The following is a 24,731-nucleotide window of genomic DNA, read 5'->3' on the forward strand; positions in this document are numbered from 1 at the left end:
TCTATGTGGGAACTTTGCAGCTTGAAGCAGACCCATGTTCTCTGTCACACAGCCCAGGCCACTTCTCACTGCCACTTTACAGCCCGGATGCTAAAAAGAAATCAGTGTGATACGTTCTGTGTTTGGGCCAGTGCTGTACTGTACTGCCTATTTCCATCTTACAAAGACGGCTTTTTTAAAAAAAGAAACAGGCTACAATGAGGTTATTGTACAATAAGGTTATATCAGTTGATAGACCAGAACACTTCTGCTAATGCCTCTAAAATATATCCCTTGATGCTATTTTAGAACAAAGTCTCTGAAGTAGGATAGAGGCCTTCATGAACACCTCCTAGGCCATTCCCTTCTGGCTATGGAGAGCATCTACTGGGCTGCCCTGGAATAATGAACCCAAAAGGGCTGCACTTCATGTGCAAATGGCTCTGCCACCCACCGTGTGGCCTTTCTGGTTGGCATCGCCCAGACTCTAGTCTGGGTTAGCCTGGGCATTGCAGAGCCAGCCAGGGCAGCCACGCTGAGAAGCAAAGGGGACTACAGAGGAACCAGGCTGTCAGGAGGTAAGGTCAGGCACAGCCGACATGGGGTGTGTACAGCCCCATGTGTGGCGGGGGAGTGGAGAAAGGCTGTGCTGTGCTGTTGTGGGCACCCCAGGCGGAAGCATAGCCGGGCTCTGTGGTGTCAGTGCGTTTGTGGGAACCAAGCTGGTGTGACTTAAGGAAGGAAACCCTTCTGAATAGTAGTGACAGTTCTTAGCAATATTTCTGTGCCTCCCAGATTGATTCACCCATACACCACTCCCTTGAAATGTCCCATGTCAGACCAAGTCCTATGTCAGACTGAAAAACCGTAAGTCAGTATGGCCCCTCATGGAGGCGACCACAGAACTCATACTTGTCACATTTTGAGAGCTGCCATTGGAGGGGGAAAAAGCAGATGAACCTGCATGTTAGATTCTGAGAACAAAGAGAACAAATGGTAACATAAAGTTCCCCTTCGTTGTACTCATCAGTAGCTGGGGAAAGGTTTCCCTGAACGAGGGAACGCTTGAAGACTGTTCACTTTCTGGTGTGCAGAGTTCTTGCAAAGGCTTGTGAGGCGTGGCTGGTCTGTTTTGTCACTAGAAGCTGCTGTACTTGCTTTAATGATACGCATATTCCAGACTGCAGGGAAATGAATGCTGTGGGCACATTTTCCCATGACTGTGAAAGAGTGTTTTCATATAAGCTTACTAGAGAAAGTTATTTGCATTGTTACAGCATATCTGTTCTTAAAAGCAAGTGGTTGGCATAGACTCTGAGTGGTCACTATAAATAGACCGTAAACATACCTAAGGTGATAAGGCTTAGTGAAAGCTGCAGTAATTCATGTTTTTCTCTGCAGAGCAAGTTCATTCAAACGACCCAGTCTCGGGATACAGAAAAGGGAATTCTGCCTTAGGCATTGTCTCTCTCCACCCGCTTCCTTTCTTCCTCCTCTTCTGTCGTCCAGTGCACACTGTGCAAGTCACTGTGGCCAGCACTGTGGCACAATCCTGCCCCACCCCAATCTAAGGACATACAGCAGAGGGAGATGGTGCCAGGAAAAGGTGCGTCAAGGTGCCTTGAGGCAGCCTGGACGAGAAGCCAGGAGCAAGCCGTTCACATTGCTTGAGGGGAGAGAGTTCCAGATTCAGAGGAGCTTGGGGTGAAGCTGAGTTTTCTAGTCTGAAGGGCTGGCCTGGAAGTGCAGAAGCATTCTAGGCACAGTGCCTGTGACGCACGCAGTTGTGAAACCGTCTTCAGGAAGTGACTGCAGCCTGGCTTGTTTGTGATACAGGATTGGGGAGAGGAACAGGAACGGGATGGCAGGCGAAACTGTGTCAGTGGTGGTGGGAGCTGCTCAGAGCACATCGCACTGAGTCCTTGGTCCTGTCCCCTTTCGCCTGTGTTCAAGCTGCAAGAGCCACGCAGAATGAGCGGGTCTGCTCTGTGCCTTCTGCCCATAACCGTAGGCCTTTAGCTGTGTAAACCTCTGCTTACGTATCTTCATAGACCATGGTTGTGGTTGCTAGCTTTGTCTTTGTAAATTACCCCGTGGTGATTTGAGTTGGTTCTTTCAGTCTATAAGCAATTGGTTGTGAGCTCCAAGGTGGTTACTGCCACTGAGCCTTCTTGCCTGTGGGTCCCCTCTGTGCCTGACCCCTGTCTCCTACTTTTCAGTATCCACAGACAGGGAAGCAGGCATGGTATCAGACTGGCCTCTCCTCTGCCTGTGGACTGTCAGTTATCCTCCTCCCCCACACTGTCGCCTTTTGGTTATATGAGAATTATGGAGAAACAAAAAGTGGGTCTTTCTCATAAACATGCTGGGGTTCCTTATGCTAAAGAAATGGTGCTTAAAAAAAAAGTCACCAGTGTTACTCTTCAGAAGCCAGCTAGGAAAGAAATACATGCCTGTGAAACGTTAATCAAAACGAGTTAGGATGAACTGAAGTCGTGCAGAAGGTAAGAGTTGAGAGGAGCACATAATATACAGGTAATATTTTCACAGGAACTGTTTGTACCTTAACATGCATTTAACAAGGCCCCCATGCAGCTGGCATGCAAAGCCCTGCACTCCTGGGTGAGAGGTCCTCTAGGTCCCCTAGGGGTGAGAGGTTCCCCTGGGAGTGACTTGCCTGTCTTAGCATACTTTGAGAGAAGCTGACCAAATGCATCCTGGGGCTCTGAGAGTTACTTGTGAGGAACCAGGGTGTACTTTTGTTTGTAGTTAGAGACCAGAACAACTGATGGCACCTGTCCTAAGCTTACAGCAGCGTTCTGTTAGGGGAGGACAAGAATTGAGTTTCTGAACAGATGAGGTGCTCATAGCCTGATGAGCAGGTGAAGAGAGGGTCCCCTGGCCTGGAGCAGGATGGTTTTCATGACCACAGTTCTGCACAGGGTCCTTCGTTGTCCCCCCACCGCCCCCGTCCTGGTCTTATTCATCAACAGAGCTGACAGTGAAAAGGCTGCTTTAGTTTTTAAAGAATTTCATCATGTCCATTTTACTTTTCATTATGAGTTTTTCAGGAGCAAAGTCTTTTTTGCAGAAAAGTATGGCTTCCTTAGGAATGTGTCAGGTGTTGCTGCTGGGCTGACCTCAAACTGGGAGAGCCACACAGTTCACATTACACAGATTGACCCAATGCTGGGTTTTAGGAATGCTTGTATTTGGTGTTTATTTGCTGTATATCAATAGGTCTTCAAGTGGAAAACCATGTTTTAAATAGCTGTTAGCTACCATAGACGTGTGAATTAAATGGATTTTTTCCCTAGCTAGGGAAGAAGTCTTTTTATTTTCAAAGTAAATGCAAAATACTGATAAATAGTGGTGGCCTGTACGGGAAGGACTTGTAGGTTCAGTTCTTTTATAACATGATATGATACAAATATTTTTTGATGATGATACGTTACTTCTATACTAATTAAAACCACTATGGTTTTTGTACAGGAAATAATTCAAATAAAAATACAGCTAGAGATTGTGTTGCCTTCTATCCCTGTAACAAAATTCCTGAGCTAAGTAACTTATGAACAGAGAAGGTTTCTTTTGGCTCATGGTTCTGGAGGTTTAGTCCATGATCAGTTGGCCTTGTTGCTTTGGGCCTGTGTGAAGGCAGCGCGTCGTGGCGGCAGTGTGGGTGGAACAAGCCCACTCACCTCATGGTCAGGGAGTAAAAGAGAGAGAGAAGAGGGGCCATGGTTCCACAGTCCCCTCAGGGCACCCTCCGCCCCAGTGACCTAGGGATCCTCCAGAAAGGTTCCACCACCTCTAAATGGCAGTATTCTGGGGACCAAGGTAAACACATGGGTGTTTGGGGAACACCAGCTATATAAACCTTAGCAGCGATAAAAATATTGCTAAGAGCTATTAGGGGGGTTACTCAAAGGCATTGCCTTTGAGTTCCAGAAGAGTCTAACAACTTCTGCAAGCAACTTCACTGCCACACTGTGACCCAGGCCACTCTCGTGTCCTCCCAAGCTCTTGGCTTATCCCTACTGGGACCTTCTGGTAACGGGTCTTGCTGCTTCTGCCCTTTCTTCAGTTTGGTCTCAGCACAGCATCCAGATTGTGTAGTGCCTCTGCCCCAAACGCCTCCTTCCATGCTTTACAGGCAACAGCCAGGGCCTTTAGTCCAGGGTTTGAGCTCACTACTTACTCCCTCCTCTCTGCTTCTCCTGTTTCCCTTGGGTGCACCAGGACAGATGGCTGCTCTTCAGCCCCAGGGCCCTTGTATTTGTTCACCCCTCTGTCTGGAACTGTCTTTCTTAAAATGTCTGCAGACTCTGCTCCATCCCTCCTTCACATCTCAGCTCATATGGCCATTTCTCAAGCTTCCCGGGCCCACGGTGTTTAAGTGTTACACCTTCCTGGACATTCCCACTCCCTTTTCTTCACAACACTTGCCGTGTGATGTGTTCTGCGTGTTTCTCCAGCATTCATCGTCTCTTCTCAGACCGCTCCCTCCCTGAGAAGAGGGTCTGTCTTGTTCAGCGTGTCTCTCCAGCACCTAGAGGTGCACACTGTCTTTTGAATGACTGAATGAAATTGACCCTCTCTAACCTCATGACTGGTTAGGAATTTGGAGCCAGAGGCACTGGGGGCTTCTTGCTGCCATTTTTGTTCTCATCCCCAGAACATGGAGAACTGAAGTGTTAGGGAACATCTTTTAAAAATTAACCACAGCTGTGAGCCATTTGAAACAGTCTACAGTGAGTTAGGAAGCACCAATTAATTGTTGTTTTGTAAGGCAAATGGGAGAATACCACAGCAGGTCTCTTGGGTGCCACACATGGTTGGGCCCCAGCGGATGGGAGGAGGTCCAGAAGAAGGGCCTGCTTCAGGGACCCTTACACTTTCTGTCAGCCTCAGCCCCTCAGTTGTGGTGGCGTACCCAAGAAAGCTCAGAATTTCTTGCCCCCCTGATCTGAGAACTGCTACGCGCGCATTTGTGTGTGTGTGTATGTGTCTGTCTGTCTGTCTCGCAGTGTTGTCCTATCAAGGATTTCCTTTGGCTGAAATGTATGTTTTCCTTTTTTGTTGATGGTGTTTCTTAGTAACCCACACCAGAGTCCTGGCTGCAGAGTTGCTTCTCAAGTGTGTCTTGAACAGCACACTTGGGCCGTTTCTCTTTTAATAGCTGAAGGTTTATTTTAGCCACCAAAGTATAGGAATCAAAAAACTTAACAGGCCTGAATGTAGACAGAGCCCCATCCTCATTACTGGTGCTCCTGCAGTAGGAGGTGGGGAGGGTGGCCTCAATTTAGCACAGCCACCCAGTCTGCCTGGCAGAATAATCTGTTTTAGCGATGGATGCAACAGGTTCAAATAGCCTGAAGCCATCATTCATTGGATGGATATCTGTTCACTGGCCACTGTGGTGGACTGCGCTAATAAAATGAGTCCAGTGTCCTCCCTCATGGAGCTTCTGACATCTAGCGAACGATGTCAGTTCTTGAGTGTTTATGGGAAAACCTATGCTGAGCATTAGCGGTTATAGGTAGGGCTGAACCATGATCTACTTGATATTTAAAAATGTCTTCTTGCCAGGTACTGATAGCTCACACCTGTAATCCTAGCTACTCAAGAGGCCAAGATCAGGAGGATCGAGGTTCAAAGCCAGCCTGGGCAAATAGTTCGGGAGATCCTATCTCGAAAAAACCCTTCACAAAAAAGGGCTGGTGGAGTGGCTTCAGGTGTAGTTCCTGAGTTCAAGCCCCAGTACCACCAAAAAGTAAAATAATACAAATGTTTTCTCTAGACACATTGTAGACTAGATTGGGAAGGAGAAAGTGTGGAGGCTAGAAAAACCGGCTAGAGGTGTATGTCCAGGAGAATGGTGGTGGTGTGGGCTAGCTGGAGGAGGACAGAAGTCTGTGTGGTCTGCTATTGAGTTGGGCCTGGTCTTCACCTAGCTTCTAAGACACCCATGTCTGAGATCTACTGGTTCTCAGGGAATATTTGTGAATTAAAGATGTGAGAATATGTTAGTCAAACTGGATGGAACATATCTCTGGACTGTTCTGACAAAAATCTGTCTCACTAAGCTTCCAGAAATGATCATGCCTGGCCTCTCTGTGACCTGTTTTAGTGGTCCTGGGAAACTTAAGTTCTTGATCTTTGAGCCACCTATTCATTTTTGCCTTTCACCACCCATTCATGCTAACCTGAGGGTGAGACTGGTTTCAGTTTGGAAGCAAAACAAACTTCTTTGAAATTTACAAAGTTCTTTATCATCCAGGGAAATGGAGCACTGCTTAGTTTACAACTTACATGTCTTCTCATAACTTCGTCCATCTCTTGGGAGTTTCATTAGCATGAGTGACTGTTGATAAATATAGCCTTTTCTGGAACCTTAGTGAGGAAGACTTAGAGCCAGCAGAATTGAGGGACAGTATGAATTCCTTTCTGCAGGGTGAATGTCACCTGGTGAGAGCCTCTCAACAGCTGCTTTTCCCTCCTTTTGGTAGTACTGGGGCTTGAACTCAGGGCCTCATGCTTGCTAGGCAGGCACTCTACCACTTGAGCCACTCCACCAGCCCAGTACCCGATTTTTTGACAAATATTTATGTTACAGTCTTTTATAACATATAAAAAGTGTTTTATATAGTGTTTTAAATTAAATTTATTTTCATTTTTTGATGCGACTGGGGTTTGAACTCAGGGTTTTGGGCTTACAAAGCAGGTACTCTACTGCTTGAGCCACACCTTTAATTCCCAGTGTTTTAGATTTTTAAGTAAATCTCTGAAATGATATTCACCAGTTGGTCTTACCTTTAAAACTGCACTTCTTTCTCCATGGGGTGAAGGTGTTGGCTTACCTAAAAAAAAGTACACTGCAGAGGAAGTATGGCTGGAAAAGGCATGTCAGACAGAAGGATTCAGAGTCAAGGAGAATTTTATTCTAAATAGTTTTCTGACTCAGCTAACTTTTTAATAGGTCAATTTAATTTTCTTTGGAGCCATAGGTATTTGGTTTTCAAGTCCCTTAGTATTAGAACGTGTAGAGATGATGTTTTTTTTTTTAATGGTTTCTTTTATAAACCCAATAAAGTTAGGCAGCTGAAATAATGGACCGAAATTGAAGGAAGCCCTTTTGGTGCTCCCAGGATCAGAATATACCAAGTAATGATATGAAACCCATGTGTGCGTCTGTGACAGCTCACTAACCGTGTTCTCCATCTCTTTTCCAGGAGAACAAATGGAAGAAGCAGAGGAAAGGTTAATGGAACAGAGTAAGCCACTGAGCAGGTAACTGAAATCACAGGGATTATGGATACTCTTCATAAATATTTATAGGCTAATATTTATAAAACAGTACCTAGCATAGAATAAGGAGTGTGCAAGTGTTTGCTGCTATTAGTATGTTCTTTTAGGTGTTCCTATGCCCAGAACAAACCAGTCATGCACATGGGAACTACCCAACAAAAACCACACCCTCTGCTGCTGAAGCAAGTGTGACTGTCATCGGTGAGGGCTGATGGCTGGTCTGTGGCCTGTTGTAGTGGCCCCAAGAAATTTAACTTCTTCATCTTTGAGCACCTCTTCTGCCTGCTAACCTCCTGAGTGTGAGATTGCTTTCAGTTTTGAAACAAAACAAGCTTCCTTGAAAGTCTTAAAAGAAAGTTCTTGATCATTCGGGAAAATAGAGCATAGCTTAGTTTTCAGGTGGCCACTGAAATGGCTAATGGGAAGTTTCCAAGGTTGTAAGGATGACATTAAGAATGGCACTCCCATGTTTGAGGGAAAGTCCCCACTGGTGAGCCCTCTGTGACTCCAGCCCCGGATAATAAGGCTGTTGGCATTGCTGTGTGCCCACGCATTGAGCAAACACTGATAAGGAAGGGGTACGGTATGTGCCATGTACTCATCTGATGGCAGACCTGCCACCTTTCTCCCCCCTTGTCTGACACCCCTTTGGGTCTGCACCAATTCCTGTGACTTTTTTTTTGCCACTCTGTTTAGACTCAGGTTCCTGCCACCACCCCTACCATGATGCTTAGCTTCCACCATCCCACTCATCCTCAGCCTTTGTCTTCCTTGGTTTTTCTCCCTCTACTTTGAGTATGGGGCAGTGCTGGAAGTGGAAAAGTCTGGTTTGGTAGGCATTTCTCTAGGTGGCGTTTCTCTAGGTGGCATTCAAGTTGTGTGTTCTCTCCGACGTCTGTTTCCCGAGCTCCTTAGTTTATTATAGATGCTGTGTTGCTTTGATTTGTCATGTTTCCCTGCTGAGATTTTGGAGTGTTACTTCTGTGGTTATTTTCTCTCTCTAGGAAGGGGTTCGAGTGGCCAGTGTTAGCTCAAGGAAGGTTGGCAGAGTAAGGTGACTCAGTGCAGCGATGGCTCTCAGACCTGATTAGAACGCCTGGAGGAGACACTTGTTACCCCAACCCAGCACACACATTTGTGCATGTGGGAATTGTGTCTAGTCTGTTGCATACTGTCACTTTTTTTATTATTTTTTTCTCTGAATGCCGGTCATAACACACAAGATGGATTTCATATTGTGCTAGTGAGTCGTCCTTTGACGGAGTTGCAGTATTTTAGGGCTGTGGTGGGAGAAAATGCTTTCTTGGCTTTCTCCCATGCTCTCTCTGCACTGATGTGCACAAGTCTCTTTTTCCCCCAAAATCTTTCAAACATGCCCTAACTTAATTCTTTACATGCCAAACTTCCTTCTTCTTTAGTAACTAAGCCTCTGTTTCTATCTTCTCACCTACCAGTCCTTCCTCAACTTTCTTCCTGTTTGAATTTGGACATTTTCCAAGAGTCATTTTCTTTATCATTTGGAATGAAGTAAATCCCTCAGTGCTGTTAGATGTTGCTATTATATAGTTTTCAAAAAAAATACCGATCTCTAATTAATTCTGACAGTGCACTTTGTTAAGGACGTAACTATTCTTGTGGTCTGATCTCATCATTCATGCTCTTAGAGAGTGCAGGAATCACACAGGCAAAGCAAGGGCGAGCTGTTTTGTAACCGCTCTTCTTGGTTGGCATCATGAACTCTAGAGAGACACCTGGTGGCACAGATGTAGCATTGCCTTGCTTTTCTGTCCTGAAGTCTGTCCTGTCTTTTCTTACCACCTTACCACCTTCATTAACGTGTGGATCAGCTTTATATTGGAGTTGCATCGAAGCACCCACCGAATCTTGTCAAATATTTTTGTCATTCCCAGCTCCCATCTGATAACTGGAAAGTACTCATACCTTATAACCTAGTTCAAGGAGCCGAGCTTTAAGGGGCTGGGGGAGGAGAAGGATTTCATGGCCTGGGCTTCATGGGTTTCCAGTGGGACCGGGAAGGGCACTCACAGGCCAGGATTCGTTTTAAACTTTCAGAAATTATGATTCACTGTCCCCAGGAAGTTAGGAAGTTCATTTTTTTTTAATGGTGTGGGCTTGCAGCTTGGTTTGTTACACGAGAGGTATATTCGGTCCTAGTTGTAAATCTTGTGCAGGAAAAACAAATCTAAAGTCTATTGTTGGTTGACTTCAAAGCCCAGTCAGCATGTCCTAGTGACTCCTGTGCAGTGCCTGTCGGAGGAACATCCTCATTGATTTCAGAGACAGGTTGATGTATATAGGAATTGCAGTGACGCACATCTAAAGTCACTGCATGCATACGACAGATTTAAAGATTAAAATTTGCAAAGTGGTTCTCCTAAATAAAACTAAACCAGTGTTCACTACCTCACTTTGAGACATAGTTCTAAAGATGATAGACAGTAAACAAGATGATATACTCTACTTTTCTGTTCTGGAAAGATCTCATTTGAATAGTCATGGAACTGTATAAATACACATAATAAATATTTGCTGCTATTATTATTATTATTATTTGGCAGTGCTGAGGATTGAACCCAGGCCTTGTACCTACTAGGCAAGTGTTCTGCCGCTTGAGGATAGGGTCTCAGTACTTTTGCTCAGGCTGGCCTCAAACTCACGACTTTCCTACCTTTACTTGCCAAGTTGCTGAGATCACAGGTGTGAAGCTTCTGAAGATCTTGTTACTGAAGACGAGCCGCAGTTGCTACTTGGTCTTCATGTAGGCTCTGATTTCTCTAAGAGTAATGAAGCCTTTCTCTGACTTTATAAATGTAGCAGATTCACTGAAAACTTAGCCAAAGATTAGTAGTGCTATAGACAAACTCGTTTCTGTGTTCTGTAGTTATTTTCAATGCCATGTAGCATAATTTGGATTGCTTTTGTGTTATTTGTTGTTTTTGCTTTTTGCAGTACTGGGATTTGAACTCAGGACTTCACACTTGCCAGAACAGGTGTTCTACTGCTTGAGCCAGGCCTCCAGCTTACATTGTTTTGTAGTGTCTAGTGTCCGAAAGTATTGGGACAAGGGAACACAGACTTGATAGCTAGTAAATGTCAATGTGTATCTATCGAAATTCTTTGGGAGACATTATTTATCTGGTATCTCATTCTGATTTTCTCCAGTTTTTACTTTCTAAGACAAATATTAATGATTTGTGAAATTTTTTTCAATTGAAGTCATAGAACACAAGCAATAATAAAAATAATTCTAGTGTTTTCTTATAAGTTTTGAGGTATATTCTTTTTTTTTTTTTTACTCCCCAGTTACTCTAACAATTAATTAAATCAGCCCAGTTTTCTACAGCCTGGTGTGTTTGTATCCTGCATCATCTTTTCCTGGAGGGGGGAGGGTCCGGAAAGGTCCAGGGAGAGGCATTGGTACTTTTCTGGACGTTGAAGACCAGTCCTGGAAAATGCCAAAAGAGCTAGACCAGTAGGCGATTCAAAGCTGTATAGATTAAGGAGAAACAGAAAAGGGAAGAAGGTAGCATTGATAAAAATCCTGACCTGGAAAACCTGAACAAGCAGCTCATCCTAAAAGCCTCGAACACCGTCCTATCTGCCTTTCCCAGGAGGGCACTGAGCTGGAGCCCCCATATCGTCATTGCCGCTGAACCTGCTCCAACACTGGCCTCGTACTGGCCATTGTTGTTCACTCTTTTCATTCCTTTGCATTCTCTTTCCTCTTGCCTTTTGTGGCACCCTTCCACCTTTTCTCATACTTCAGTGATTATTTCTTCCAAGTAATTTAAAAGCTTCCCTACAATTTTGGTGTTAGGCATGGGTCATCCTTGGTTGATGAACTCAAGGTATTAGCACGATGTAGGCGGAACCACGTGCTTGGGAAGTCATATTAGAGAGATTGCAAATTAATACAGGAATCAGGAGGACCAAGGTTTGAAGCCAGCTCAGGCAAATAGTTCAGAGACCCTATCTCAAAGAAACCCTGCACAGAAAAGGGCTGGCAGAGTAGCTCAAGGTATAGGCCATGAGTTCAAAATCCCAGTACTACAAAAAAAAAAAAATCTTCTAGAAAGAGCCTTTGGCTAGAGTTTTTGTTGTTGTTATTTGGAAGGAATTCTAAGAGTGATTTCCCTGTTCCCTAACAGGTCCTTGTTTACTTTTAGTGCTCGAGTACAACTAGAAGTCAGTAGAAAAGCACCAGAATTCGTGTGTTAGGGCCTGTAGCCATCAGCGCTGAGAGCAAACAAAAGATGGAGCTAAGTCCTCGCCCCTGCCTTGGCTCCAGTTCATAAACATTTGCATCTTTCCTGCTCATTTGAGCAGGCGAAGCTCACTGTCAGAGGACAAGATGGCACTGGCTTCAGACGGCAGTACAACTGAAGACCATACAGTTGGTGATTCAAGGGCACACATTATGGTGGAAAGCAAAACAGTATTTGGGGACATAAAATACTGTTTTGAGCTTCATAGCTCCAAGCAACTAGAATGTATATTTAAAAAATTTGTAGTTTTCCTGTTTTTAAAAATGCCCATTTTCCGTCTTTTTCTGAGACGGAAACTGAAGTGAAAACAGAAACTGTTACACTTTTTATTGAGGCATCTAGGTGACAGTGAAAAGAGTGACAAGTCACCATCAGGCAGCGAAGCATTTCTTTTAAAAGTGGACTGAAGGAAACACCAGGGATGACACAGTGTGTCATGGATTGCTAGTTTTGAACTTTGAGCTTGAACTGACGTGAAATACTGTGCATTGTAAGTGCTTGAATGCACAGTAGCTACTATTGCTGCTGGCCACAAAGATAAAATAGGACTTCTTACTGGAGTTTCTTGTAGTTAGGGGTTTTGACCTCGTGTATATTTTTGCTGCTAATTTCTGTGCAAAGAAAGCAATTGTGTTTATAACATTTAACAAGCATTTCCTATGTGCTAAGCGTTGGCTGAAGGCGTAAGGGTGGGTACTGCTGTGACCCCAGTCTTTAAAGAACGTGAATAATACAAGAAAGTGAAGCTAGGTCAGGGCAGGAAAGAGCACAGCACGGACCCCTGCTGGGGATTAAACCATGGCCAGACCTCATTACAGCCATTGGCTCTAAATTATATGGTAGCCACATTTAAAGTTTTAAATTCACATGGCTGGTTAGCTGTGATACAAAGAAAATACTACCAGGTTGTAATAATGAAAAAAATGACTCCAGCTTTCCTAAGTTTGGAAGCATTGCTTTAATAATTTTGTTGTTAAAAGCTTTAAAGTAGCACCTGCCTAGCAAGTACAAAGGCCCTAAGTTCAAAGCCCAGTACCACCAAAAAATTTTTTTAAAGTAAACATTTGCAGTTTATACTCTCAAAGACAGAATAGTGTAATTAATTATCATTTCCATTCTTGAATCCAAATCCCAGCACGCCCCCCCCACCCCAATGTATATAAATTTGTTTGGCTGGGGTGTGCCGCACACTGCAGAGTGCTGCCTGGCAAGCTTGAGGCCCTGAGTTTAACCCCCCAAAAAATCTATGCCAGTCTTTACCCATTAAGGGGTGGAAGTGTGGCTTGAGCAGTAGAGCACCTGCCTAGCAAACCCTGAGTTCAAACTCCAGTACTGCTAAAAAAAAAAAAAAAAGTAGCATTTCCATTTGAAATGTACAAAATCAATATGGTGTATCTATATCAGTGTTTTCAGGTGGACTCTGTTAAAGACTGAGACAAGAGGGAGTGCTAGTTACTTGGTGGTGTATTTTTAGTCTTTCCAGGAAACTGTGCTATATTCCATAGCAGATGTGATTTGCATTCCCACCAATAGTGTACAGGATTTAAATTTCTCTACTTCCTTGCCAGCATGCTTCCCCCATAATAGCACCCTAAAAGGTGTGAAGTGACAAGTCATTGTGATTTTGACTTGCGTTTCCCTGAAGATGAGTGATGTTGAGCACGTTTTTATGTACGTGATGGTCATTCATATGGAGCTTTGACATGTGGGTATCTAGTTTTCCCAACACCATTTGTTGAAGAGGCTGTCTTTCCCCTGTTATGTGTTCTTGGTGCCATTGACAAAAAGTTAGTTGGGTGTTCATGTGTAGGTTTATTTCTTGACCTATTTTGTTCCATTAGTCTAAATGTCTGTTTTAATGACACTACCATACTGTTTTAATTACTACCGCTTTCGAACATATTTGCTGACCAGAAAGTGTGATGCCTTCAGCTTTGTTGTTCTTCTGTCTCAAGATTGTTTTGACTATTTGGGGTCCCTTTCTGTTCCATGAGTTTTAGGTTTTTTTTCTTTTGGTTAACAATTTCCATCAGGGTTTTAATATGGACTGTGTTAAATCTGTAGATTGTTTTGGTTGATAATTGTTTTTAAAATCAATATTAAGTCTCTTGATCCATGAACATGGGGTATCTTTCCATTTATTTGTGCCTTCTTTCATTAACCTGTTGCAGTTTTCAGCATATAAATATTTTACCTCCTAGATGAAAGTTACTCTTAAATATTTTATTCTTTTGGATACTATTGTAAATGGGATGTATTAATCCCATTCTGAATGTATATCCAAAACAAAATCAGGATCTCAAAGTGATAGCAGCACTTCCATATTCATTGAGTGTTATTCACAATAACCAAGCTATGGATACAACCGAAGAGTCTGTCAGAGACAGCCTTAAAGAAGGAAATCTTGTCAAATGGGACAATTGGGATGAACCTGAAGCTGTGCTAAGTAAAATAAGGTCGTCACATAAGGACAAATACATATGGAGATGTGGCTTAAATGGTAGAGCTGCTTGCTTGGCCAATGTTCGCACTGCCAAAACAGACAAACAGACAGAGCTGTCAGAGTCATAGGAGTGCAGTAAGGTGACAGTTCCCAGGGGTTTGGGGGAGTGAATGGGCATGAAGGTTCAACTGTGCTTGGCAAGACCTCCTGTACCTCTCCCCTACCAGTCCTATCTTTTTTTAAAATGCGAAATTAGTAAGACTTAGATCAAGGATATTTGAAGGGGGAGATAAGCCACAGAATAACCTCTGTTTAGCCATTTAAACTTGGAATTTCAAAGAAGGTACAAGGACATTTAACCCTGCGGTTTTCATCTTAAAAAGAAACCGAGTCTCTGAAAGTAGATAGCACTCTTACAAGACCTGAGAAAGGGCACAGCTGGCACTGACAGGGAGGCAGTACTTCTTCAGCCACAAGTTTAATAATTTTCACAATGAGTATAAATGTCAGTCTTTTTTGTTGGGTGGTTTTTCAAAAGTGTGCATTCATGAAGTGTCAGTCTAACAAAAGGTACAAAGCAAAGTCTCCACGTACCCCACTCATGGCTTGTTTTTCACCCCGCTGGCTCCAGGGCAGCCTGACGTGTAATCAGACAGAGGCCCCGCTTGGCCACAGTGACAGTGAAGCTTCATGGGATAGCTTTTAGACCTGGAACAGCTTCCTTCTCTAGTAGTTCTAGCTCCCTGAGAAGTTCCCTGTCTCTCGGCCCTGGGTGCCTTTTTGAACTCTGTGTCTGTATTCTAGGGAGGCCTCAGCCCTGTTGGATTCCTTTCACAAACAGTACTGCTCCTCAGAAGGTCATTGCCACATTAGCTTTTACTCTCTTCTCATGGCTGTCTTACAAGGGAATGCTCTTGCTCCCAAGTGCAGCTCACAAAACAGGGTAAATGGAGCAGGGAAAATGAACAGCATCCTCAAAAAAAAGCCCCAATAGTTTAATGCCACTTGTATGGTGTTGCTTTCGTAAGTGCAGACATTACTGCTCTTCTGTCTTTCTTAGAAACTGATTTGACTGCATGCTGCATAATTGAATCAGCATCTTATTTTTTGAAACCACAGAGAATGTGTCTCAGCCCATGTTAAAAGTACTGGTTTTCGGGCTGGAGGCATGGCTCAAGCAATAGAGTACCTACCTCGCAAAGCCAGAAAGAAGCCCTGAGTTCCAACCTCAGTACTGCCAAAGGAAAAAACAAGATACTGGTCTTAGGCACAGTGAATAGTTAGTAGAAATAAGCAGTTTAATCTGTTTATTAAAATAATTAAAAAATAGCCTAAATATGCCTAAAATTATTACAGTGATGGATACTAAAATCATACTTCCTGCTTCTTGGATTACATCACAACACTGGCATTGCAGAGCATACGATTCAAGGGATTTTTTATTTTGACAGTGTTCTGTCTTAGCTGTATGTTTTTAAAGGAGTGTAAAGCTTTCATTGTCTTATTTTAACAAGTTATTTCGAGAATACACAAACACACGTGGGGAAAGCATTGTAATAGTCTGTTAAGCCTCAGATTTTGTGTAAGTTATCCAAGTATTTTGTTATATCTAAAAGTATCCTAAAATATTAACAAAACTTAATTCTCCATGTCACAATATATAAGCCATCATGATGCATTAATTTTTGACAATCCTATAAAAAAATTAAAGATGTTATGTTTATTTAGCCAAAAGATCCTTTCATGAGAAAATTTTTGAATTATGTGGCCAAGGTCCAGTGCTCAGTTGGTGACCCAGCATCGTAAGAGATGGGATACCTATTGTGGCTACTTGGGTTTAAGCAGCATTTAAAAAATAAGCATTCATGTGCATGAACCTGATCCCTAGGAAAGGAATCATGCTGAGTTTTACTTATTTTACTGTCTGTATAGGCTCTACCGTAATATAAGGTTTATTATATAATCTGAAGTGAGTAGATTGGATGGGAAGATAATCTCTGGGTATGTATCTTTGAAACCTGGTGGTACACTCGTCACAGTGTATTAAATCTTCTGTTCTTTTGGATCCTATTTGAACCCAATCAGGAGCATAGCACAAAGAGGGTGCAAAGAAAGGGCACCCCTTTAAAAAATGAAGGACAGGAAGATAAAACAGGTCCTGTCTGGATGTGGGTACCAGTGGGAGGGGGGAGGAGATAAAGAGAGGGTGAAGGAGGGTGAATATGGTGAGTGTATTTTGTATTCATATATGAAAATAGAACAGTGAATCCTGTTGAAATTATTTTAAGAGGAAGAGGGCAGATGAGGGAGAAGGATGGAGGGAGTGAATCTAATTAAGATGTATTGCAAGAACATACATAAATGTCACAATGTGTTCCCTCTGTACAAGTATTATAGGCTAATAAAAATTACTTAGAAAAAGAAAGGGAGTCCCTAGGCACTCAGGCTTGCAGCAGTTACCCCAGGCACTCCTGGGGATGTTAGAGATGATGGCTGCTCCTAAAATTTAAGTTTCAACACAGGGATGAATTCCTTTTTTTTTTTTTTTAGCTTATATATTTACTTTTATTTTTAATGCCCAGAGTTTGTAATGTAAGGACCAGAGGTTCCTCTTGGACTTGATTTTTATAGATTCTCACTTGGCTGGTAAGACCAAGACACTTCTTTGTGTCTAATTTGGTTTCTGGGAACACTTGCTTCAGTCCTCAGTGGTGATCTGATCAAAAGGAATTAAATCTTCACTTTCCCCAGCCCTTTCTCATGTTCCTTGATCCTGACCTTTGAGAGAGACACAACTCAGCATAACTGTTCACACCTTCCTTTTCAGTGTCTTTCAGGGCAGTATGTTTATCCTCTGCCACGGGAACCTTCAGTAGCTTTTCACAGTCTCCACCATGTCCACCTTGGCCACATTGGCTTTCGTAAGCCCAGTCTGTGTTGCTCAGGTAGAATTGCCAACTTGCAGCTGAGCTCTCACTCAGGACTTGAGTAGCCTTTTGGTTTTAGGGTGCGATCTCCCCCAAAGCTACCCAGCCAGTGGTTTTTAGAGCAAGTTTGAGCCCATCTTGGAATCCTTCACCAACCTTGGGTCCTTCAGCTCTTAAATACAAAGATTCAGATTTATTTCGGAAAGGTTCAAGGGCCCACTCAAGAGCATTTTCATGTGTTTTCTAGAGGGGGAGAAAGATGGAGGTTGAACTAATGGACTGATTGCACCAGGCGGTCAAAACGGAGGAGTCCAGCTGTGGCGTAGACTGTGGCTTGTAGTTAGTAGCAGGAGAGAGGAGGCTAGACAGGTAGTAGTGCTACCTCTGTTCTGTCCTCCCTTCCCCCACTTTCACATGTCTTGCTGTCTGTTATGCATAATTAAGATGTTAATAGTCTAGGATTCTGGGCAGTTAGTTGGGACTCTGGATCTAGACTTCTTGTTTGGACACTGGCTTTGCCTCCTAGGCAGCTGACTTAATTTCTTAGAGTCTTTATCCACAAAATGAGGACAATTTAGTATCTACATTCTACCCTATGGTATTACTGAGAGGATCAAATTAGTTAATGATGTGTAAAGTGTTTAGAACACTCTTAGGAAAACAGTAAACACTCAGTATATGTAGTTATTGTTATAATAGAGGACCCTACTTAATTTAATGGAGTAGGGCCTTTGTTTTTTTCAAATTTCAGCCTCTCTTTAGGGATAGTAGACAGTGGAACTCATAAAGAAGAGAATAACATCTTGCATTGTATCTTTACCATTGTTGCTCCATGGTGCAGTGCATCCTGGTTTGTGGTTTAGTTCTTAAGATAAGGCCTACATTTAATTGGCATAGTGCTAATTAGAATTAAACCTACACAGGACCAACGCACCTCACTTCAAGCATGATTTTTAATCTTCTTTCCTTTTTTTTTTTTAATTGTTTTATTATTCTTATGTGCATACAAGGCTTGGGTCATTTCTCCCCCTGCCCCCACCCCCTCCCTTACCACCCACACCACCCCCTCCCTCTCCTCCCCACCTTAATCTTCTTTCCTAATGACCATTTTCTTTCTGTAATGGTGACAGAAAAGATTACATTTTGCATTATGAAAAAGTACACCCACCACACACATAAGTGTATATGCTAAGTGTGATGAACTCTGATCTTTTTCTTTTATTCTATTTTGTTTCTTTTTTTTTTTCTCTAAAAACCCTGCTTGCAAGTGCCCTGAATTTCTCTTTGCAAGCCACTCATGGATCACTCTGCAGTTTGACCACAGGCCAGTTTGTGGTTAAGAACTGAAAGGTGGGGACAGAGAGGAGTCCTTTAATTACAACCAAAGATTCCTTCTTTTTCATTCTCTTTCCTGACTTCCCCTGGAACTGGAAATCACCTGCCTCATGTATGCATACTCACACACCTCTCTCTTGCACACACCTTTTAAATGTCACCAATCTATTTGGTAAGATCAAAGTTTGCATTACCATTTAAGAGGTCTTTAAATGTTAACTGTCTTTCACATTCACTGCTGGTGTATCTGTACCATTACAAATGCATAGAAATTGTAAGACGGGTCTAATGACTAACTTCCACAGTTTAGTTAGCTGCGTTAGCAGTAGCAAAGTTTTCAGGTTGTGGTACCTAGCTCCCTCCCTCTCTTCCCTTCCCCAACAAAATAAGACTTTAAGCATCCCGGGCACAGGAATGCTTCTTACTGAGAGTTGCTCTGGAGAGCTGCTGGCTCTGTGCTGGGTAGTCTCTTGGCTTTGGTTTGGTCCTTCTTGGTCAGCACCGTACCTTCGGGAGCTCACTGCTGTTCATGCTTTGTACCAACAGAGGTGAGTGCACACCATACAGCATGCTGTGCCCTCACTGGGTTCTCGTCAACCGAGTCACCAGCCAGACCAAACAGCTACTTCCTCGGAAGGTGGACCACCAAATTCTTACCAAATTTACTACATGAAACCTCCCCAGATTGTAGACCTTTGGCCTTGCACACATCCTGGTTACACATGCAGTCAGTCATACCGCTTACGTTTGGTCAGCCTCCCTTAGCCCCTGCCCCACACAGCAGCAGGGCAGGGCGGGTTCAGGGCATGTGTCCAAACTAACACCTTTGCCCTTGAAGCTGGGGATATTAGTGTTACTACGCTCTTCTCATCACACTTCTTTTTTAAGCAGGTCTCTTTCTAAGCTGTTAGTTTTCTTCTTTCTTCTCTCTCTGTTCAGTTTGGAGTACCCTCACAGTGGTGCCAGTCACAGCTGGTGAACTCAAGAGTAGCAATGTGAGCACACTGAGGGAAAAGAACACGCTGTATTTGGAGATAAAATGGGGCATGACAACCAGTGCCATCCACTTTCAGAGCTCTCGAGCCTCGGTCTGGTTCATCCTCCTCTTGATTAAGCCGCTTGTGTTTTCACACAGATAAGTAGATGTCGTTCTTAGTTCTGTTATTACTTACACAGTTACTAGTGTTGCTACATGCTCGCTTTCACGCACTATATGTTATGTAGGCATTATGAGTGAAGTCAGTTTTGTGGAATGACTTACTTCCTGTCATTAGTATCATTATTACGAAGGGAGAAGTTGGCCCCAGACTTAAAACATTGATGCTTTGTCAGAACAGGACTAAGTCGTTAAGGACTGACTGCTTCACTGCCTTTATTTCTCTTAACCAGACGTCTAGAAAGTAGTTCTCCCTTCTCCACAATTTCACTTTCCTTGGGTTCAGTAATCCACAGTCAACTGTACTCAGAAAATACTGTATGTCAAGTTCCAGAAATGAAGAGAGAGGCCATCTTCACGTAACTTTTTATTACGGTATACTGTTGGAATTGTTCCGTCTTTGTTACTATTGCTAATCTCTTGCTGTGCCTAATTTATAAATTAAACTTTACCACATATATGAACATATAGAAAAAGCATAGTATATATATATATATAGGGTGCCGTCCAAGGTCTCAGGCATCTGCCACGGGTCTTAGAATGCACCCCTGTGGATAAGGGGATGACTGTATTTTAAAATACTGGAGGTGCTACATGATTCTTTTTAATAATAAATTGAAGTCAAAATCGTAGGGAAACTCAGAATATGGTTAAGCATGGATTTTGAAATGGCAGATCATTTTAATCCACTGTGCAGATGTGTTTCTGACATTGTCATGAATACAAAGTTCCCCACTTCTAAGTGTTGTTTTCATGCTTGTTGGTGATGCTCAGATATTTTGTATCACATTATAAGGACCGAAATCAGCTGGTTTTCAGAATGGAGAAGAGATGATAGAAAACTCTGGAATTTCTGAAAGAGCACATGACCCAACTGTAGGCAGAATAAAGAAGGAACGAGCACAAGAAGTGGGAAAGGTGGTCTCATGTAAAATACACACCTGAGAGCGTTTCTCAATCTCATTTGTAAAAACCCTTTATGTTGCTGGGTACTGGGGTAGAGGTAGGTGTGTGGAGCCTGTTCTGACTCCTTAGAGGGCACACTGCTGGCTGTCCCTGCAGTGAGATTGTGAGCCTGAGTTTCTGTGTCCACGCACTTCTGAACCAGTTGCTTTTCTGGGTGAAGTCATTGATGATGGGTCCCTGGGACGATCAGTAAGCACTGGTGCCTTCCTCCCTCATGTCCTCTTCTTTTTTTAGCGGCATACTTTTTGTCTTCCAATCATGGCATCTTTAAATATGTTCGCATTCACCCTCAAATACTGCATTTTCCAGGTTCCTTAATTTTGAGTCTCCCCTGGGCTAATGGGATTGGGGGAAGGCCAGGCAGACACACACTGGATTTCCTTTTCTCTGCAGTTCCAGCCACAAACTCCTGCAGGAGGCTCCTGTGTTCTTCTTGTTTCTGATTTCAGCAGGAATCAGAAACAAACTGAATAATACAGGAGGATGGAAGCATCTGTAATCCTCTGTTCACTTCCATCCTCTACAGGAACAACCTAGAAAGGAGGGTCCTGGCTCCACCCCAGAAACTTAGTCCAACTTTAGGGGGAGTTCTAACGCGGACAGTCCAAGGACTACATGTTGAAAAGCTCCAGTTACAGAAAGATCAGTCGCACTACTGCCCTGTTGTTCTTGGTTTTTCATTTCTCCGTGTATCACCAGTGTAGCTCAAAGTTGAAATTTCTTTTAAGAAGAAACTTTTAAGAAGCTTCACCACTGCTTAACAGAGTTTGCCACCTACACGGAGCCCCAAGACCATGGCACTGTGCCTGCACCCACATCTGACTCCCAGGCAGTTGTATAACGCCAACAAGCTTTGGCAGTGGTGCGAGATTTATTTGTAAATTGCCAGCGCCGACATCATAATTCTTTCTTCATTGGCATCGCCTGATGAAGGAGTCAGATCTCTCTGTGGTTTGTTCTCCCCGTGGTTTCCGCAGGGCCAGGGAGAACGCCGCAGAAAAAACGAACCTCTCTCGTTTTGACTCTGCCGGCTTTCTGACACGGTCCATGGTGGCGAATCAGGCTTCCACACGCGTGGCCTTCACCGAGCCAATGGCTTGCTCAGAACGCCTATATTACACGTGCAGTGTCATTCACCCAGGGGAGCTCGGCTCCAGCCAGCCGCCAGCAGCCTTGAGTCTTGGTGATGCCTGGGCTTCGGCTCTGTGGTGAGTCCTCCCAAATCAGGCGTGTGCATCTGGCTCGGGGAGGACCTCGTGGTGGTGTAGGTAAGCAAAAACTCGGAAAATCCTTCCTACGGAGACTGTAGAAGAGCTGGTCCTCCTTTAGGAAGAACTCAGAACTGTTTGTCTTGAAGTTTCTCTGTCCACACCGCCTTATCATATTACCCACTGCCTCGGTCCTTTTCTTACGTGAGTTAAAATGTCGTTTCAGTTTTCAATTTTAAAAATGTAGGATTCCCTTCTCATTTCTGTGTCTGAAAATTTTAAAATTAACTAGCCTGTCGTTGCTAAGATACTAATTACGCATAGGTTCCTGGTTTAGAACTGAGGTCTTAGGTTTTTAGGAAGTACGTTTAAAGCTAGGTGGCGGAGGGTGTGTTTGCATTTGATTTATGGAACAATGCTGTAATATGTCTGTTAGACTTTTCCTGTGTTAAAGGCCAAGTTTTCAGCCGTTCTGCTTGATCTCTTCTGACAAAGAAGCCGTGATCTCTTTCCCCCACCTCGCGATCTGTTCTCTGATGGTAGAATCTGCTCATCTTTTCTCAAGCATGTGGTTTAGTCTGTGTATGTTCAGAGCACTGGCATTTTTCTTGAAGAAGTGACTCAGGCTTCTTGGATGAATTCTATCTTTGAAAGAGGAGGTAGAATTGCATCAGAAAGGCATTTACAGTAAATGGCTCCCCCCCTTCCTGTAATGACCACATGTGAAAGAAAGCACTAATTCTTGTTTTGAGGAAATGAGAGTTGGAGAGTTCTATGAAAACTCCCTTTTTGTCATTAATTAGTTAGTTTTGAATGTTAAAAATTCTCCAATCATAGTCACTTTGTACTACCTAAGTAAACGTCACAGAGATAGAGCCTCCTTCTCCATATTCTGTATGGAGTAAGCAAGCATTGTGAATTCAAAATGAGGAAATAATGTTGGATGGGGGCTATTGTTGGTGGCACAGTCTAAATTAACTTCGTCCTAGCCATTTTCCATACTCATACGTTTCTAATAGGGTGTGGTGGTGTGTGCCTGTAATCCCAGCTGCATGGGAGGTGGAGGCAGGAGTATTGCAAGTTCAAGGCTAGCCCAAGGAATGCTAGCAAGACCCTATCTCAAAAGAGGAGGGGTGGGGAAGGGGAGGAGTGGGTCACTTTCCTAGCATGCAGGCCCCCTGGGTTCAATCCCCAGTGCCACTGAAAAATTTAATATATTAGCTATGCTGCTGAGTGATTGGTCCTTCAAGGAATTCATTCTCAGTACGGTCAATATGAAGGTGAGAAGCAAACTCCTGTGTGTCATCTGCCAGGGTCTCATGGACCCAGCCTCCCCCAGGGATAGAGGGGAAACGTGTGAGGAGGGCCTTTTGGTTTCATGAGGTGGGTATTAGATGGGTGGAGCCCACAGTAGAAAGGCAGAAAAATTGCCCAGTGCAGTGAAAAATCAGTTTATACTTTTCTGAGCCCAGATTTAACTCCATTCACCTAAAACCACGAAACATCTTTGGCATGTTCACACACATGTTCATTCACATACAAACACTCATTTTCATTTTGTTGTCTGCTTGATCACACCTCTTTCCTTCTCCTGTACTTTTTTTTTGATACTGGGGCTTGAACTCAGGGCCTACACCTTGAGCCACTCTACCAGCCCTTTTTTGTGTTGGGTTTTTTGGAGATAGGGTCTTGTGAACTACTTGCCTAGGCTGGCTACGAACTGCAACCCTCCTGAGTAGCTAAGATCACAGCGCCTGGCTTCTGTACTTTTAACAGAAACCTTCTGATTTGACTTCCCACGAATGCTGTAAGCTACAAGCATCTATTTTACTACATAGCTTAACTAAGTTGGAAAATTATTTATATATTGAAATATGAAGCATTTTTATTATGCATTGCTTTTCTCTTGGTTTCTCCTTCATGTTACATTTAGGGTATTGGCCTTTCAACAGCTGTATGTACACTAGTTAATATTACTGTTGAATTTTATTTTGGGATAGAAAATGGCACATGACAGAAAATATTCTTAAGAAAAAGAGGACTTTGGGACTAGCAGGTCTTTGAACCAATGACCTACCTAGTCTCCCATTTACTTTAAGGATGGGCAGCATGCATATGACCCAGGTGTGTGAGGAGGTATCTCATGCTGTGCTCCAAGGACAACTGCACACGTGCCACCTTAGCACCTGTAGCATTTTGACGTCTTCCCATTAAGCTCTTGGAGTCTGTGTACCTTATTCTTCCCTTCCAGGAATCTTCAGATGTCACTCGACAAGCATGAGCTTTGCTTACTCGCCTTCTATAGGAAAAGGAAAAACGGGTTGAGGAAGCTTGTGAGTCACATTGTAGGAGCATAGCAGCGCTGGACTCAGGTTTTCTTGAACAATGGGGCATGGCGGCACTGCCACCTTACCATGAATATATTGTGCATGTGCTATTTTAAACTTCTGGCAGCATTCTTGTAAAATATAGCAAATCTTAGGTGGGGTACTGTCCATATGGTAGAATCAAATAGTCAGAATTCCAGTGGGACATTAGTGTGCGACAGCACCTGCCCCTTGTTTGTCAGTACTTGTTTTATGGGGCTTCTATTTTTGATTTCATAGACCTTTTTCTTGAACTATTTCTTGCTGTTGTTATGTGGACATAATTATTGCTTCTCAAATATTTTGGGTTTTACTAATAAAAGTTGATCTTTTTGAGGCTTTTTTTTTTTTTTAATTAAGTCTTTGCTCTCCCGAATTTTCTCTCTCCCAGTGTCTTCTGGTTATTTATCTTGGTTTTCTCTTTCCTATCATACATTTCTAAATGTGTGTTTATCCTTGGTTGGTTGTTTCCATTAAAAGCAAAGCGCATTGGGCTGGCTGGAAGCCCTGTGTGTGTGTGTGTGGGGGGGGGTCTGGCTATGAGCAGGCTTCACCATGCATGGCTCAGGGGCTCCCCAGCTCACGTGCTGGGGAACTGCTAAGTGTCAGAGTGAGGCGGGTTTAATTTGAGGGTTCCATAACCTCACTGGTTGATTATTGTCCTTAGGCGATCAGCTCCCTCTTTAAAAGTTCTTGCCTGGGGGCCTGGAAGGTTTGTTCTTCTTATAAGCACAGGAAATAGGCAGGAAGGAAT

The 24,731-nt window shown here is 43.3% G+C and overlaps 1 long non-coding RNA gene and 1 pseudogene across 5 annotated transcripts in view; one reads left to right on the top strand and one right to left on the bottom strand.

Annotated features, from left to right (window-relative positions):
• LOC141419659 (uncharacterized) overlaps window positions 1-24,731 on the top strand; it is a 165,061-nt gene that overhangs the window by 73,510 nt on the left and 66,820 nt on the right. For all 5 annotated transcript variants that reach the window (XR_012444282.1, XR_012444284.1, XR_012444285.1 and 2 more), the window contains exon 4: window positions 7,215-7,272. This is a non-coding gene — a long non-coding RNA (uncharacterized lncRNA). The remainder of the gene's footprint in view (window positions 1-7,214; window positions 7,273-24,731) is intronic.
• LOC141416825 (ATP synthase peripheral stalk subunit d, mitochondrial pseudogene) lies at window positions 16,645-18,812 on the bottom strand (annotated as a pseudogene).

The sequence above is a fragment of the Castor canadensis genome, chromosome 2 (genome assembly GCF_047511655.1).
Source record: "Castor canadensis chromosome 2, mCasCan1.hap1v2, whole genome shotgun sequence".
In the NCBI taxonomy this organism is placed as follows: domain Eukaryota; kingdom Metazoa; phylum Chordata; class Mammalia; order Rodentia; family Castoridae; genus Castor; species Castor canadensis.